The sequence below is a fragment of the Ips typographus genome, linkage group LG1, assembly GCF_016097725.1.
Source record: "Ips typographus isolate SLU linkage group LG1, UJ_Ityp_2.0, whole genome shotgun sequence".
In the NCBI taxonomy this organism is placed as follows: Eukaryota; Metazoa; Arthropoda; class Insecta; order Coleoptera; family Curculionidae; genus Ips; species Ips typographus.
The window spans coordinates 16,398,332-16,413,425 of record NC_138422.1 but is presented as its reverse complement, the minus strand read 5'-3'; the positions used below and the strand labels follow the sequence as shown (position 1 = coordinate 16,413,425).

General features: G+C 31.1%; 1 protein-coding gene and 1 long non-coding RNA gene across 3 annotated transcripts in view; both read right to left on the bottom strand.

The window, feature by feature from the left end:
- stg1 (stargazin-like protein) overlaps positions 1-15,094 on the bottom strand; it is a 268,226-nt gene that overhangs the window by 24,375 nt on the left and 228,757 nt on the right. The gene's annotated exons all lie outside the window — the stretch shown is intronic.
- Positions 8,104-9,286, bottom strand: LOC145726207 (uncharacterized). The gene is made up of 2 exons (XR_014177537.1): positions 8,969-9,286; positions 8,104-8,872 (listed from the first exon to the last, which is right to left on the bottom strand). It is a non-coding gene; the product is annotated as an uncharacterized LOC145726207 (long non-coding RNA).

Below are 15,094 nucleotides of genomic sequence, written 5' to 3'. Positions count from 1 at the left end.
ACCAGAAAAGTAGATATTTTACTTTTAAAAATTCTGTAACATCTGTCAAAATATTTAAATGTACAAAACTAAATGTGTATCTTTGCACGGTCTTATATCATCCACCTCAGAAAGAAGACGTAAGATTTGTTGAATTTTTTAATAACTTTCTCGATAGGGTCAGTACTTTTAACGGAATAAATTTAATTCTATGTGATTTTAATTTTGATATTCTGAAACATTCATTTTATGGCGAGAAGATACTAGATAGTGTATACTCGAATGGCTTTGTACAGATAGGTGAGTCCCCAACACGTATTACAGATAGAAGTCAAACTTTGAGCGATTACGTAATTACAAATAACAAATTATTACAGCATAAAGTCCACCTTTACACCTAAACTTAGTCTATTCCAAAAACGTGTCAAAAAATCAACGATCACTTGTTATGGAAGATCGCAATTTGCATTTGATTCGCCATGGAACAGTGACCGATGCTAATATTTTGGCAGATAATTTTGTTAATGATATGAAATATACAGGGTGGTCCAGTTTTAAATGTCAATAATTCACCAATCCATAGCCAATTAAAAAATAAGTTGACATTCATTATGTCATTTTCCTGAAAAGTGCTGCCTAAGGAAAATACAGTCCTTCAAATTTCTGTTTAAAAAATCGTTTTGTTTGTCCGACGAACTTGTGTCAGACCGTTGGAGCAATATTGATCAAATTTGGATTAACCACTTTATTACACGTTATTACGGTCAAAGAACCAGAAAATTCACTTAAGAAGTTTAAAAAATATTATTGTAGCAAGTTTTCATAGTTTCCAGATAAACTAAAAGAGTTTAGTTTTGAAAATTGAATTAGAAAAGATAAAAATTTCAGAAGCTTACAATAGCTATTTATGTAACCAGTTAAGAAAAGTTCGATTTTGTGTAACGAATGAATGTTTGTAGGGCGAGCGCAGCGAGGTCCTACAATTTGAATGAGTTACACAATAAGACATTTTCGAAACGTGTTGCATACATAATTTTTTCTAATTTTGACCAAAAAGCGGTAAAAGCCATCTTTTAAAGTGATTTAACACAAATATTCACTTTCATAGCACCTTGTATAAACAGTGACAACGACATGTTATGATGGATGTCGCCCATATGTTTCTACGGAAATGCATAAAAACAGGGAGTGATGAAATGAACTTTTCTTAACCAGTTACATAAAGTGATCACTTTATGTAACTAGTTACATAAAGTAAAACGTTTTGTCACTCTAATCAGTTTTGAAAGGTGTCACTTTATATGCCATAATTAGAAAAATTGTGTTTGTAACCAGTTTTCATGCAAATCGAGAGACTTTTATACTAAAAATTGACTTGTAGACATAAAAACTACCTTTTCAAGAATTTGTTGCTACAAATTCATACATTTAAACCTTAAAAATTGACTTGAACCCCAAAATGTGACTGAACTAATGAAAAGTGACATCAGAAGCTTAAAATTTGCATTTGAAGTAAGTTTTCATAATTTGAAGACAAATTTCAATATTTTAGTCTTGAAAATAGTCTTAGATGCAGGACATTGACATTAGATTCATGAAATTTGTCTTGAAAACAAACTTTTCGTGCTTTTTACTTTGCTTTTCTTCGAATTGTGGACTATTTTTAGTACTTCAAAACTGCTTTCAGCTTGGAAAATCGAGTTTCAAGACTATCTTTACCAAGTTATTGACATAGCAAACTTAAAAAACAATTTTTACATTCTTCATAGACTTAAAATGGCATTCCAAGCTTTGTTACTATTAAATCGACTTCTAGACACCTCAGTGCTAAAAATTCGGGTATTTCTTAATAAACTAGACTGTTTTTAGTGTTTTAAGGCTGTTTTCAGTGCCTCAAATCGAGTTTCAAGACTATCTTTACAAAGTTTTTGACTTATCAGGCCTAAAAGCCAGTTTTTCCACTGACCATAATCTTGAAAATGTTATTTCAAGCTTCTTCACTATTAAATTGACTTCTACACTCATAGGTGCAATAAATTGTAGCATCTCTAAGAAATTCAGACTGTTTTTAGTGCTTTTTAAGACTGAAAAATCGAGTTTAAGACTATTTCCAAAAGTTAAGTTTCTTCAGTAATAAAAGTAAAAAATGTTGGTACCAAATACTACAATAATGTCTTGAAAACTAATTTTTAGAAATAAAATAGTCCAAAAATTTAATTTACTTCTAGACTTGTTGTCCAGTCCAGAACATTGAGTTGTACACCAATTAAAGTCGAAAATATACTTTTGGACTCTCTTTAGTCCTAGTAAAGTCAGTTCTAGCATTAAAAGTCAACTTTTATATTATTTTTAGTAGTAAAAAATTAGTTTCATGCACAATACAATCTTTGTCTTGATTTCCGGACTTTTTTTAGTTCTTGAATGCCAGTTTCAGACACTCAACCAGGATAGCAGTCTGAGAAAGCGAATCATAAGACCATTCCTAGTAGTAAAAAAGTTTTTAGACTATTCAGTACAAATTTGGACTTTCACAAGTCTTGAATGTTCAGTTTTAAACTATAAAACGATTTTTTAAATGGAAATTTGGAGGACTGTATCTTCCTTAAGAAACGTTTTTCAGAAAAATTAAATAATGCGTCAACTTATTTTTTGGTTAGCTATCAAATGGTGAATTATTGACGCTTAAAACTGGATCACCATGTATAATTAATGCGCTGTGCCCATTAAAAAAATAATTTATGAAGAAAAATACGCTAATAAGAAATGGATTTCGGATGATATTAAACTAAATATGCAACAGAGGGACAGACTATATGTTAGAGCAGTGAGAAAAAATTACTGATAATAATAAAAACAATCAGCAAGAAATGTGGAAGAGTTTAAAAACCCTATTACCGGAAAAAAAATGCGTACCAGAAGAGATTCAATTTGGCAATGTAATAATAGTAAACGAAAATGTGATTGCCAGGAAGTTCAATGAGTATTTTATAAATAGCATTGTAGACATTATCGATAGCATTCCAAAGTATATCAGCCAGGACGATGTTGTAATGACATATCCCATACTTGAAGAGTTTATTGAGTTCCGAAAAATATCAGTGCATGAATTAAAAGGGGTGGTTAGGGACTTAAAAAATGTTGGAGGCGGTCAACACGGTATTTCAAATAGAGTGTTAAGTGATGTATGTAATGTGGCGGGTAATTGCCTGCTGGAAATAATAAACGCGTCCTTGGCAACTGGCACCTTTCCGGAGAATGGAAGGAGTCCACTGTTATACCAGTACCAAAAATACAAAATACAAAGCTGCACAGTGAGTTTAGGCCAATTAATACGGTGGAAGTGTATGAAAAGGTATTAGAGGTGATGGTTAAGACACAGCTGTTGCGTCACTGTAATATAAACAAGATAATAATACCAAACCAATCCGGGTTCAGAGAAAACCACTCTTGTGAAACAGTAGTTATAAATGTTTGTGATGATTTTGTAAATAGTATAGATGGTGGTAACCTTGTACTGGTACTATTTGTGGATTTGAGACGGGCATTCGAAACTGTTAAACAGGAATACTTTAGTAAAGAAAATGGAAAAAATGGATATTAGACATAATGTGTTAGGGTGGTTTAAGTCTTACTTGGATGGCAGAAAACAAAGAGTCAAATGATTGTTTATCAGATCTAATTGATGTTAAATATGGTATAGTACCCCACGGGACTGTCTTGGGACCTCTTTTGTTTTTATTGTATATCAATGATGTGGTCGGGCTGGTTGAGAGGTGTGAGATGGAGCTGTTCGCGGATGATGCTATGATTTACATAACTGGAGATGATTTCGGACAAATGCAACAAGATGTGAACCATGATTTAAAAAAATTGTTTATCTGGTTGTGTAAAAATAACCTAAGTATAAATGTAACTAAGACTAAATTCAGCATATTTGGGAGAAAACAGAGAGTTAGTAATATAAATGTGGACAACATATACATTGAAATGAACGGAAGTAGAGTAACGTATGAAAAAAACATAAAGTATGTTGGAGTAATTTTCGATCCAAATCTAAATTTCCGAGTACATGCGGATTATGTTATGCGAAAATATTCAAAGAAAATTTATTTTATTTCAAAAATGGGACACCATTTGTCTATACTAGGTTGATGTTGTATAATAGTATTGCGTCATCGCATCTGCAGTTCTGCTCGACACTTCTATATAGCCTACCCGACTTAAAAATACGTGAGTTTCAAGTGGTTCAAAACAGAGCAATGAGAACAATTTTGAAATGTAATAGGTACACTTCCATACACGCAATGCAGAAAACACTCAACATACTCCCTGTAGAACAAAAAATATCGTTTGATACCCATGTATTTGTGTACAAACTAAAGAATAAATTATTGCCTGATTACATTTGTAAAAAGATAGATTTTTTTTCTGATGTACATAATTATAATACAAGACATTGTAAAGATTTCATAATTAGTAGAAAATGTGAATCAAATTTAGGTTTTAATTCATTACTGTATAGGACCCTTCTTCGATTTAATCGGTTGCCAGTCAATATCAAGAAATCGCCTAATGTACAGGGTGATTGATTCAATTTTGACCACCCCCTTAACTTCAATAATTTTGATTTTAGCAAAAAACGTTAAATACAAAAACTAGTAGATATTTAGGTCTACTTTATTCTTAGATAAACAGTTGACATCAATTAGGCCTAGAATTTGACGTAGAATTCAAATATCGGATAAAAAGTTGGTCATTCTATTTAAAAAAACATAAGTTTGGTTCGTTACTCAGATTTGGGACACCCTGTATAATAACTGTTTAGCTAAGAATAAAGTAGACCTAAATATCTACTAGTTTTGTATTTAACGTTTTTTGCTAAAATCAAAATTATTGAAGTTAAGGGGGTGGTCAAAATTCAATCAATCACCCTGTACAACTATTTAAAATAGAACTGCGAACACACATTTGAGAAAAAATGTATATGTAATTTGCTAGTGATTTGCTTGTTGGTTAATTTTTGGGACATGTGTGCATCGTATTGTTTTGTTTTTCCTGTAGCATTATCGCTAAATAAATACTATTATTATTATTATGTTTTTTAAAATGCTAGTTCAAGGTATCCTAATAAACTTACTTAAACTTTAAATGCAAATTGTTTCAAACGTTCTGTATATCCATGAAACAAAAAATAATTGAAAACCAACCTGCTCCCTTTTTCATTCATTAAAGTGTGGCCTAAGAGATACAGCGTAAAAAAACACAAAATATAGGATTTTTGCTTTAAATAGTTACGATTATGATCTCTTATTTGTCTCAGTTTTTTTATATTGTAAGGATATCTTTAAACAGTTTATTCGGCCTCTACGCACTTTCAAAACTAAACTTTTACATCAATAACTGTCAAAATGAGCAAAAGATAATGGATTTTGTTATAAATGAACCTGCTCATGTGACCTTAAATTTGGGAGAGAAGGCTCAATCGATTTCACCTTTGAATTCGCTTATCCAGATTTGTAAAAACGGAGTGCTCCATATATTCGCTCCGTACGGGATTTTCCTGCTTTTCCTTTGAGGCCCTCACTTTGATCGTGTGCCGTAAAAGTGTGTTTTTATTGTCGAATTATGTAATGTTCATATTTAGTTTGCTTTGTACTAGAAAATACAACATGCAGGCAAACGTAGTTCCCCATTAACGGTTTACCTTACAATTCAATTAAATAAAATAACTTCTCGACATTAATTGCTGTTATTGTTTAATTAAAAACTCATCAAGAAGCGGTAATTTAGTGTCTGCATAATATGTGATTCATTATAGGTGAGTAGTTAAAACTATTACTGAAATTACTCCTACTGAGTAAATTTTTAAGTTCAATTAAGTAAATTTACTTTGTAGAGCTTTAAAAGCAGGCGCTAGCAATAAAACTTCATTAATAAAAGCAGCCACAATAAAGTATAATTCCTTTCATCGAATTTGCAAGAGTAGATAGATTGCTTACAGCAAACAAAATTATTATTAACCTACATTTGACAGGTAATCAAGTCGTGTTTCTTTCCTTTTTCGGTATTAAAAAGCAACCGAGGATGATTAATTGAAAGAGTTCCGAGACTCATTAATTATTTCGTGCCGTCCGCCAGATTAGCCGAAATTTCTTCGTGTTTTTCTGTTGGACTTTTCCTGAACATTTTTATTGACTGTTTCAAAGTCGAAAATGTAAATATAAAAGTATCGCATTGCATCTCTCATCTCTACCAGCCCGAATAAATTGAATATTGCTGTATAACGTAAATATTGACTTTCGATTTTTAACTGCAACTCGACTCAAATACGTGAAATTACATGGGTTTGGTTTAGGGGTTTATTTTAACTCGGCTTTTACAAACAGAAAATGGGATTAATCAAACAAGTGCAACCATCATTCTTTTCTGAACAATCATTCTTATTTTATAAAGAGTTCCCTAGAATGAAGTGAATTTGCGATAAAGTCTTTTCTTTAAATTATACCGTCAAATATTATTTATTCATAAAATAGAAACAGGTTTATACAATATAAAATGACAGTTTAAATCGTAAAAGAAAATCCGGCAGCATGACAAACAAAAATTCAGTGACAATATCTGTCTTTTTTGGTTTTTGTTTTTCAGACACAACCTTAACGCTTTTCGCCCTTCGTTATTTCTCAATACATTAAAACATTGAGACGTCAGGAAAACATTAACTTAGATCGTTTTTTCAGAAATTTATAGAAGATATGGAAAAAAAAATAGAATTTAGAGAGTTGAACAGGAATTTGTCAACGTTGATTCATGTGGAAATTAGCAAATATTAGGACTAAAGACCCTGTGAAAGTCCTGAAATATAACTGTCAAGGATTTCTAAAACTGGACTTTGCAGCAGTACATTTCAATTAAAATCTCGTGCTTTTAAAGTTTTCACGTACTGACCGTAAGTTATAATTGGCACTTCTCAGATGTTGAAACAGCTAATTTTAGGACTAAAGGCAGTGTGAAAGTCTTAAAAATCAATTTCAATATTACTTCTTCAAAAATTTGAAAAACTAGACCTTTTTGCATTGAATTTCAGTTAATCAGTCATGTTATCAAGATTTTCTGGTTCTAAGAGTTATAGTTTTGTCTGTAAAAAAGGAGTGTAAGTGGGAAATTCAACTAGACTGTAAATAGTTTTTGTCAAATAATTTGGGTTAGGTTCCAAATAAATTCGGAACAAAATTTTTACCAAAATTTGACTTCTTTAAGTTAAATATATTCTTTGGGATATTCCATTCACATAACACTTACTATATAAGGGCAACTACCATGCTAACCAATTGTTGAAAAATCAGGGTATACCTGCTGACTACAGCGCTGTCAGTGGGTATGGTCCTAACTTTTTGAAGTGTTTGTACTAAAGTTTTCTATATTACCGGCTGTCATACATTTCGATACAGGGGAAGTTATAAAAAGGTATTGTTATTTTTAGAATATTACATACAGGGCGATTCTTAATCTATACGGATAAACTTAGCGAATGATACCTTATAAAAAAATAATGAGTAATCATGGAAAAAAGTTTAGTAAAAGTATTTTATTTATGAAGATAATCGATAATACAGTGAATTTGCAATGCAATTCACAGTTATCGTAAAAATGTTTTTGCCCGGTTTAGGCCGTGCGAGTAGGTCTCATCGATTCAGCAATTTATAGAAAATGATGGAAATAACTTCAAACAGTTGGTATCAATCATATTAGTTAATAATGCACTTTCAATTATAATTTTGAATTCACGGTAATGTATTTTTTTTCAAATTTGTCTCTGTAAATAAAAAAACTTCACTTTTACTAAACTTTTTTCACATTATTAATCATTATTTTTCATAAGGTATCATTCCCTAAATTTAGGCGTATAGGTTAAAAGAAACACCCTTTATTATTAGATGCGTTTCAAGCATAAGAAAGTTGGCTCATTTAACCACATGTGTTATAATGGGTCGATTATTCTTAATCGTTCCAATGAAAGTAAACTCCCCCTATATTGAAAACGCTTGTGCACACTCCACACTCAGCAAATTCTGGAAAATAATGTTGGTAAAGTTATACAAATCACCAAGAAATTTATATCTCACATTCTGAAAGTCGTATAAAATTTTTATTTTTGCTATTTATAAATAATATGGATACATACTAGGTACATTTGAACTTTGAAGAGGTGCTGTCAATAGCAAACTATCTGCATGATGTGAGCTTGTGTACTTTACAATAATAAGAAGACACTATAAACATACAATTATTAAACACGTCAAACTTTTAATAATATTTGCTTAGAAAGCTAGACGATAACTTAAAAGTTAGTAGGTAAATCGTTATTTATAATTCCTTTGTCCCTTACCCGCTACTTCTCTCTTCACTCAGTTAATAATATTAATTAAAAAATTAGTAATCAGCTATAATATATTTCTTATTAGTTTCATATGTAAAACTCTCTAAATGTTCCTGATCGATACTTTTGCAAACAACTAGAATACAATGCAAAAAAAATGGAAATGAATGTCCCCAGCGAATTTGGGACGTTATGCTGATATAGCCTGTTAGCCTCTATTCTTTCACATACCTTTTGAATTTTTGTTAATATGCATCTGTAAACTAAGATTTTTTTACACCTTTTGTGAAGGAAACAGAAAATTAATCATCCGGTATTGAATCTTATTGATATGAAAGTTAAATTCGCCGTAGACGAAAAATGGCTTACATGAATTGTAATTATTGTGTCCGTTAAAATCGACGGATGGATTGATGATTTCAGAAGAATCATTATTTATGCGAATGTTATTATAAGATTCTTCATTTGATCTATTCTCATCGTCATTTTTTAGGGTCGGAGATGAACTACTTGTTCCTAGAATAAAGAAAAACATGTAAGCACATTATTGTTATTACGTGTCCCAAACGAAACCCAATATTGATAAAAAAATATATTTGTGTACCTACTTACCCAGTATGGATGGTACTTTCAATCGGGGCAAAAATTTCGTGGGAATGGCCGTTGTTCGAAGCCCTCTTAGAGTACCAGGAACTTTGTCAAAATCGCTAAAGTGAACATCACAAACCCAGTAGGACTTGTAAATTTGGTCATTGCTTTTGTTTTTGAGAATGGGATTTTGGACGCAATTGACCCATTTTTTAAAAAGTTCTTGATTTTTTTTCGGGGACGTATGACGTTTTGAGAAAACGTCCAAACACTCCGGAACGACGCACTTTTTATAACGAACACGATAACACTCCATATTTATTTTACTTCTAAAACTCTGAACTTAACGAAATGAACGAAATGAACAAAATTTAATTACTAAACTATTTAAATAAAAACTTAAAAAATCATAAATATATATAACAAGTATGGAACAAATAAGTTTGCAAATTAAACGTGACACTTTTTCAAAATAATGGCAGCTCTAGTCAAAATACCAATTAACCAATTATTTTGTCTTACCTTCCTCCTAGATTTTTTGATATGATGGTGACATCTATTATTAGAATGCAAAACGTAGATTTTTATACAGCGCCAAATCCTTGCAGTGGGTATGGTCCTAACTAACAGGTTTGGTATATAGGAGTTTCACATATATTATAAGTGATATGTGATTCCATTTAGTAAATTTACGGAAGGATGAACAAATTCAGTTATAAAAAATAAATAATAAAGTCTTTTAAATTTTTTACACAACATGAACAGATGTCACAGTGGCGACATCTGTTCATCGCAGATGCAAACTTTCTAGTGTACCGTGTACCTGTGTAGTGGTTTATTTTGTCACCAGTCAATGTGTGTTGCTTCTGAAGTAGGCCGGAAGATGGTACTAGTAGTACTAATTAAATAAAAGTAAAAAAACCTAATGTGGCTATTTCAAATATTTTGCTTTTTGGTTGGTAATTGTTTGGGCATCATTTATAAAATGTTTAGGTAAACAATTATTTTTAGATATATTCAACATCTTTTAAAACAATTGGGTATGTGAATTTTTGTTTTTTTATTTTTTACTTTTATTAGATTTTCAGGAATAATTACTGAATTCCGAGAAAAACGGTTAAACAAAGTTAAATAAGATTTTGAATTAAAAATCCAAAAAAATGTTAATTGATGATTGTTACTTACTTTTAAGACTGATAAAGGACAGATGAAAGTAAATATTGTTCACTAGTAACAAAAGTATTATTGAAATAAAAATGTAAAACAAGTTATGTGTTTTTTGTTATTGGTCACAGAGTTTTTGAAGTATCTTAAATTACTGTTATAAAACTTATTACTCATATTGCAAGAAATTATGAGAAAAAGCAAACAATAAATCTGTGTATATGTATATTTTTGGGTTTGAATAATAATTAAATAGTTTAGTATCCGATGCTAAAAGTATGCAAAGTATCACCCTGTAGATAGATATATGCCATCATGGAACAACCACTTAATGAATCTGGGAGTCTAAATTAAACAAAAAATTTGTCTAAAAACAGATTCAGTTTATGAGAAAAACAAAAATAGAATAATGTAATAAACAAGTAAACGTTTTGACTGTGACATTGGTGTTTCTTAAAACGTTGTTACGTCATCCCTATACAGGGTGTCCCACGACGAAAGACATCGATTGATATTGGAAAAAGTATAAATAGGAGAGTTTTGAAAATTAGGCAGGATACTGATGTGGGCATGCCCAATCTAACTAAAATATTTTCAAGATGGTTGCACTTCCGTTTATACCGGAAGTCGATCACAACTTTCTTATTTTAAATAGAACACCCTATATATTATTACATATTTGGATTCCTCACAAAATTCTGACCAACTTTTGTGTACAATGCCCTATGCCTATCTCTAGCCGTTTTCGAAATATTTGATGTTTTTCCAAAAAAGTGACAGTTGCAACGCTAAACATCTTTTTGTACCCTGTCAAAAGAGTATTTTATTTTGCAATGAAACTTTGGGTTATTGTAAATAAAGGATCGTTTTATTAAACTGAGGGTGCGTAATGAGTCATTTGTATACAGGGTCATCACAAAAAAAATCATAAACATGCCACTAAAAAAAAATGAAAAATCTCAAGTTTTTTAAATAGAAACCCACATTTTTTATGACGGAATCATTTTGAGCATTAAAAATTACTATACGTTTCAATTTACTTGCCTATGCCTAAATCCAACCCATTTCGTTTTATTTGAGAATAAACATTTTTTTATTAGGCTGCATGGTTGGGATTAGCTGGTACTCTAGTTTGTCATGCTTTTGACACACGGTGATTTTGCAGGGCATGTTAATAACACTAGTTTTGAGTGTTTTGACAACTGCAAATAAACCTGCTCTTACATTATTCAAACCAAGATTACTTAAATCTGTTTATTATTTACGGAGAATGTGATAAAGTTGTGAGTAGAACATGTGAGGTATTTGCCGCTCGTTATCCACAAAAACCAAAGCCATCACCAAAAGCTGTCAAGCAAATAATTGAAAATTTTAAGAATACGGGACAAAACCAATCCCTAACAATACAAATGTAGAAATTGCAATTTTGGGCTATTTTTTTGCAAATCCAACTTCGTCAATAAGACAAGTTTCCGTAAAATCAGGCATATCCAAAAGTTCAATTCAGAGGATCCTGCAGAAACATAAATTTCACCATTTTTCATTTAAATTAGTGCAACACTTAAATGAGGTTGAGCGGCAAATACCTCACATGTTCTACTTACAACTTTATCACATTATCCGTAAATAATAAACAGATGTAAGTAATCTTGGTTTGAATAACGTAACCGCGACGGCGTATTTGCAGTTGTCAAAACACTCAAGTCACTAGTGTTATTAACATGCTCTGCAGGTCTCCAATATCATCGTGTGTCAAAAGCATGGCCAACTAGAGTACCAGCTAATCTCAACCATGCAGCCTAATAAAAAAATGTTTATTCTCAAATAAACCGAAATGTGGGTTTCTATTTAAAAAACTTGAGATTTTTCATTTTTTTTAGTGGCAAGTTTATGATTTTTTTTGACGACCCGGTATACAAATAACTCATTACACACCCTCAGTTTAATAAAACGATCCTTTATTTACAATAACCCAAAGTTTCATTGCAAAATAAAATACTCTTTTGACAGGGTACAAAAAGATGTTGAGCGTTGCAACTGTCACTTTTTTGGAAAAACATCAAATATTTCGAAAACGGCTAGAGATAGGCATAGGGTATTGTACACAAAAGTTGGTCAGAATTTTGTGAGGAATCCAAATATGTAATAATATATGGGGGGGGGTGTTCTATTTAAAATAAGAAAGTTGTGATCGACTTCCGGTATGAACCATCTTGAAAATATTTTAGTTAGATTGGGCATGCCCACATCAGTATCCAGCCTAATTTTCAATACTCTCCTATTTATACTTTTTCCAATATCAATCGATGTCTTTCGTAGTGGGATAGTTGGATTTTCCGCATAAGTTCAGGAGTACAATTTTTACTTTATTTAATTGAAAAGGAAATATTATTATATTATTTCCTTATTATATACAGTGTGACCCATTTAGAATGGAAACACCCCTATAAAATTTTAGGTTATTAACCGATTTCAATGATTTTTTTTTTTAAATAATTAGGAATGAAATGTCTATTACGGGAGAAAATTTTAAATATTTATTTCAGTTTTCAGGTCATATTACGATACTTTTTCTTGATAGAAAATGGAGAATTTTTATTAGCGATTTTTTTATTGAAAAAATTACTACGCCACTGGATCTATAGTGTTTTCAAATAGCTGTGACCAAAATTTCATAAAAATCGTGTGTTATTATTTACTTGTTTATTATTAATTATTAATTGATTAATTTAATAAAAAAAAATTAAAAAAAAAATAAAATTAAAAATTATTTTTTTAATTTTGGTCACAGCTATTTGAAAGCACTATAGATCCAGTATCCGTAGTAATTTTTTCAATAAAAAAATCGCTAATAAAAATTCTCCATTTTCTATCAAAAAAAAGTATCGTAATATGACCTGAAAACTGAAATAAATATTTAAAATTTTCTCCCGTAATAGACATTTCATTCCTAATTATTTCAAAAAAAAAATCATTGAAATCGGTTAATAACCTAAAATGTTATAGGGGTGTTTCCATTCTAAATGGGTCACACTGTATAATATTATATTATTTCCTTTTAAATTCAATCTAAAACTAAATCCCAACAAGCCCTAAACACTTTTACATTGAGAAAAGTGGTTTATTACGTAAAAATTGCCTAAATGTACCGTACAATGACAAAAAGGTTGTTTTTAGGTTCAAAGTTATAATGTTGTGACGTTACTATACCGTGACTTAGGTAAAGAATAATTCTCGTTACGCTCACGTTTTTAAGCACGTTGCTCAAAAACGTTGGTTTGCAGTTGCTATTATAGTTTTTACTACGTTTATATACAGGGTGGAGTGTTTTGCTAGTATAAACTGACTTATACTAGCAAAATACGCTAAATAAGAGTGTTGACGAACTGATTACTCAAATAACTTTGGAAAAAAAATGCGGGCCCAAAGCTCATTTACGAAACTGAAAATGTTTTCTTGAGATTCCTTGAACCTGCTTTGATTAGCAATATTTTTTTATCCAAAGTTCTGTGAAGCTTTATTTGGACCCTGTATATAAAAATGTTCAACCAAATTTTCATATATGGGATGTAAAACACACTTCTAATATCCAGAGTAGTAATTAAGAGAGAGGTAAAAGTGGCTTACTCAGTTGTGAGCGCAAAAAATAACAAAATTACGGTAACTTTTCAACCGCAAAATAAATCGTCGAGTCCGCCTCAAAAAGGGAAAAAAACCGTTTGAATCTGAAAAGATAAATTTACAAAACAACTGAAATGAAAGAGGCAAAGGGCAGATTTACGAGGAGTCCTCTACTTTATGTTGATTTTAGTATAACGAGACAGGCGTTTGAAAACCGGGGAAGGGAAAATTTTAATAACGACTTTTTTCTACGTTTCAAATTTTTTTTTTTTGAGACAAACGTGGAAAAGTGGTATTATGTATTTCCAATTTCAGTCGTGTGTACACGCGTATATTTCGGCGCTGCTTTGCTGAAAAACTGAAGTAAAAAGTCAATTTTCAAAGGTAAACAGAAACGACATAGCAAAAGCCGCGAAAAATAAAATTGTTTCTTTGTCTGGTCGTATTTTGAAAAGAGCACGCTTTAATCAAGAGAAAACTTTTATCAAAGTATAAAAGCTCCTTACGGAAGCAACATAATCCCCAAATAATGAGAATCTTATTCTCGATACTTACAGTATAGATGGAATTATTTGTTATAACTCGATGTTGTTTTATCTTGTTGTCCGGCGGTAACTTTTCCATTAAATTTCCATCTATCATGAATTACCGATACGAAATCCTATAAATTCCTTTGAAAGTTAGTTAACAGTTAGTTAACACTTTTAAAATATTATAGTATTATAAATGTCCATTTAATTTACTAGATTATTTTAAATATAAAAATTCCTAAAGGGAAACATGAGCCTATGCGTAGATTATTCAATAAGGCGTATTAAATTTGCATGTCATTTAATTTTCTTACGGTTGTAGCCATGCTGGGAAATTAAAATATATGCAAATCTCCGAAAAAAGCGTTAAATTATGAAAATCCTTAAATAAATACTACATTTTCAAACTTTGTGTCAGTGTATTGTAATTTGTTATATCCATTTAAACCTGTTTCACAGTACAAAATGTGCCGGCAATAAAAACGTCAATGTGTTATTTGTACGCCACTGACTAATATAATTAATGACACAAAAAAATGTTGATGGGCAAAAAAAAATAAAGAACGCGAACCCCTTTTTGGCAATTTGGCGCACGTGTATCAAAACCGATTTAACCAGGCAGGGGGTATTGTTTAAAGGCAAGGGCAACTTTTTCGTGTCTCTTATACGGAATGCAAATCGCCCTAACGTATTTTTAGCTGGCTCTTAAACGCGCTCCGACGACTTCCTAACAAGTAGCAAACCATTGTATCTTTTGAAATTTAAATTAATATCACCCTGTGTTCGTTTTTGTTGGATATCCGCAGGGTTGCCACTCGACCAAATTGCTAAAAAG